The sequence below is a fragment of the Haemaphysalis longicornis genome, unplaced genomic scaffold, assembly GCF_048455015.1.
Source record: "Haemaphysalis longicornis isolate Haplotype H1 unplaced genomic scaffold, Haemaphysalis longicornis Haplotype H1 scaffold_2, whole genome shotgun sequence".
Lineage (NCBI taxonomy): Eukaryota > Metazoa > Arthropoda > Arachnida > Ixodida > Ixodidae > Haemaphysalis > Haemaphysalis longicornis.
Window position 1 is genome coordinate 87,886,519 of NW_027526295.1, and position 3,815 is coordinate 87,890,333.

A 3,815-nucleotide genomic window follows, 5' to 3' on the forward strand; every position below is an offset into this window, starting at 1 on the left:
TTTTTCAGCACCTATTTTTTTTTTGCGGTTGCAAATAGCAAGCTGCAATGAATTTTTAATTAAAAGAACACTGGAAATACCACGTATGTAATGATGTTTGCCTCAAATAAGCCCAATGTTTTCTTATGGCTGAACAATGTTGGAGGATGAAGTTTCTTACCCGGTTTAGTAGATTATGTTTGTTTCGCCGATGTAAGCTGCTAGATGAAAAATGCATATTTACGTTTGGACGGTCTGCTGTATTCAGGCACAGACAGACAGAGAGACAGACACACAAACAGATCGAAATTTTCGTTTTTAATTACGTAGCAATTTAAAGACCATCTTGTACAAAAATGCAGATATTTCATGTTTCGGTGGGAGGTTCTGGCGCTTCATCGCACTGTCCGTGAACTCCGGTCATGGCTGAGAGCAGTGCGTTGGACTTTGTTTACACTAGAAACAGCAGCTCATGCGCTCATTGGGTGCTCAGAGCACCTAAAGGGGCAATGAAAAGAGAATACATCTGTCAATTTGAAAGAATGAGAGTTTGGTAGCTTACTCATCTTTACTCCACCAGCGAAAAACCTCTTTAACCAAAAATATGCAATAAACATTTTACAAAGTTTAACTTTGGCGCCGCAATGACGTAATATTGGAAGGAGTGACATTTTCTGCACCGGCACTGAAAGCAATTTATGAGCGTGTTAACTGCACATTACACTTCAGGTGATACAATCAAATGAACCTAGAGGCTCCACAACCATCTACCAGTGACGTTTTAGAGGCTCGGGCTATGGGCGCCTCATGTCGTCGTCTTTTCATGTAGTCACGGTACTAAAACACTGGAGCACTCGTTTTCAAATGCCTCGCGCTAGAATGAGACGCGCAATAGAAGAACACACCGGGACACTCGTTTTCCAACGCCTTGCGGTAGAACGCTTCGTGCTTCAAAGACGCTTGACTTACATCAAAGCTGTATACCTCTACCCTTAAACGGTTTGATCTCCTTGGACTAAAATGTCAAGGCGCCAAGAATACACTTACACTGCTTCCTTCACCCCTCCTCAGGTTTCAAGTGACTCTTTCATCTCCGCGTACGGTTGCTTGACGCCAAGGCGCCAAGAAAACACCTATATACTCACTGCATGCTTCGCTCCTCCCCAGATTTCACGTTAGTGGATATGGCCCGTAATTTGATGTCGGTGGCTCAGGTTGACGTCCGCCAATCGCACAAGCAAAATTCTGTGACGCCATAGAAAAATAGCCGGAACGTGCCTAGGGAATCACTTCTGATGCTTTCTTTAATATCTCGATTATTTCGTTTTGAGTTGGAGGTATCATTGGTACTGTTGTTATCGGAACGAAACGGCCTTTTCAATGTATCGACATTGCATTTTTTCGTCATGGTGCCTTTTCCAATTCAAAGATTTTATACAGGTCACACCCGTTCTAAAATGTGGTTATTCTAATGTTCTCTTTCGCATGAATTATATATAATGCAAGTGTATCACAGATTCGTTTATCCTCTAGCAACACACTCGTTCTCGGGAATGCACTCTCCTCCTGCCGACCGGATGAACCCTTGACGGCAAAAGCATCCGCGCACACATTGGTACGTGCAAAACTTCGGTGGGGGTTTGCCGCAGATATTGGGACAGGCCGTTCCGCACTCGTGAGAAGACCTCACCCTTGCCACATTTTCCAGGTGATGGTCTTCTACCTATGTGTAGCAAAATACCTAATATTATACGGACCATTAGGTAGAATGAAGGAGCTGTTTTATAAATATTTAACAAATATTACCAGCGTAAGGCCGATTTGTTGATTGCGGAAGTCACCATTGATGGTTGAACTTAAGAGTCGTTTGATGTTGTGTCCTCGAAAGACACTTTTAGTTAAAAAAAATTACCATACCGTGTCTTGTCGAATACTAAAAACTACAGGTTTCTCTTATGCGTAGCTTATGCATGTACCGGTCAGTACTTTCCATAATATTGGCCCAGTATTTGTTATTAAACAGAAATGAAAATTTTGGCCACCTAATAACGGTCTGCTTACACATCTTTCAATACTTTAAAGCGGAAATCCTATATGTAGATGAATATACCTGCCGCTGGAATATAGCCTTGCGTAGACAGGTGCACCAATTAAAGGCAGGGCACCAAAGATAAAAACGAACTGTCAAAGTACCTCTCACAGAAAGGTACATGGTTTCAAGGGTCAATGGTTATGCTTAAACAGTTTTGGTTTTTACTCTCTTACTGCATTATTTGTAATATACATAACTGAGTATAGAGATCCTAATTTCGACTTATAAATTATTAAAAACAAGATAGCGCCAAATAAACTCAACGACACAGCAAAAGGTATAAGCACATCCCCATGTCACTCCGCGGTCCTATCCCAACTGGCTGACCAGCGAGGTCAACGAGAAATTGAACAGACGTTACTGAGGCCTTTAAGTGATCGTGATAGGATACCTTAGGTGGACACAGTGAGTGTGGGAAATCTGTGTTTGGGAAAACAAAAACGGTCATTTGAAACGTAGTAATTGTCTTATGCGAGGTTTAAATGTGGTGTTTCGTGCTGACGTCGTCTTCGCACGAAGGGAACTGAATATTTTGCTTTTAATAAAGCGAATATTTAAATACCAAGGGTAAGACAATCCGTCGGCCTAGTATAACCACAAAACTCCTCCGTCGCAAATCCATGCGCTTGCATGAAAACACCGGTGCACCGGGAAGGAGTAAGACGGGGAGAGAGACTAGCTACACCGTGGTATCTATCGACATTTGCAAGGCAATGACGGTCGGAATGAGAGAAAGGGAGCCGCCATCGCAGCAGAGCGCTCACGCAGCGATATGCAGCATGACTCACAGCTGAAGCGCCAACGGATGGCAAGGGCCGCGCCGTTGGGGGCGGGGTCAGCCCGGTCAACCTGTAAAGGAAAAACGCTGGCCGCACATTACTTCGAAACGGGTAGGCCGCGTACCACGCTGGGATCATGTTACAGCTTCGCTGGATAACCATCGGTGGGGAGTGAATCGTGCCATTTTTTGGGTTATTTTGAATTTTATGCGATGTTCTGAGTCGGTTTATACACTTTAAGAACTGTGCTCTGAGCAGTAGAGTTTGATTGTGACAGAATGTAATTGGCTTAGGCATGGCGAAATGCGGATAAAAAGAGGTTCAACACTCCTGACTGGTTTTGCGCGACACTGTTCCACATTTTAGCTGCAAAATGGTAAGGTGGATCAGCAGTAGAAGTAGTGCACTAAAGGGTTAATTTATAGATCGAATTCTATAACGCTCGGCATAAGCGAATCTATGAACTCCATTTATAGATAATTATTACTAGATTTTTAAATAAAAAGCCTTCACTTCGTCTCTTTGCGAGACGACTCCCCCCATAAAAGTCAGAAATCACTCACGCCGGCCTTCGACCAATGCCGCCCGTAAAACGACCGCTGCAAGCAGGAAAAAAGTTGAAGTCCTCCTCGCATCTCTGCAACAGAAACGCCATGGCATTTTTGCGAATTTCGCGTTGTACTTTCCAGAAATATCTCGTGTCTTACTAATAAATCCTTCTACCATCTCATTTGGTAAAGTTACCCAGCAATAGTAAAATTCATCACACGAGAAATAGGTTAATAGTCAGCAAATCAAACGATTATTCGTATCGATGCAATGAGATAAAACCCAAAGTAACTTTCGCGATGAGATAGCCCACATGAAAAATTCTTAACCTATAGACATACACGTTTATAAAACCGTAAATCTTTGCACCACTGTCATTCGTTGTGAAAAGAATCCAGAAGGAACTAAACGAGAAA

At 42.8% G+C, this 3,815-nt stretch overlaps 1 long non-coding RNA gene across 1 annotated transcript; it reads right to left on the reverse strand.

Moving 5' to 3' along the window:
* Positions 1-287: 287 nt before the first annotated feature.
* On the reverse strand, positions 288-3,487 carry LOC144167233 (uncharacterized). The gene is made up of 3 exons (XR_013321895.1): positions 3,414-3,487; positions 2,860-2,920; positions 288-477 (listed from the first exon to the last, which is right to left on the reverse strand). It is a non-coding gene; the product is annotated as an uncharacterized LOC144167233 (long non-coding RNA).
* Between the last annotated feature and the right edge of the window lie 328 nt (positions 3,488-3,815).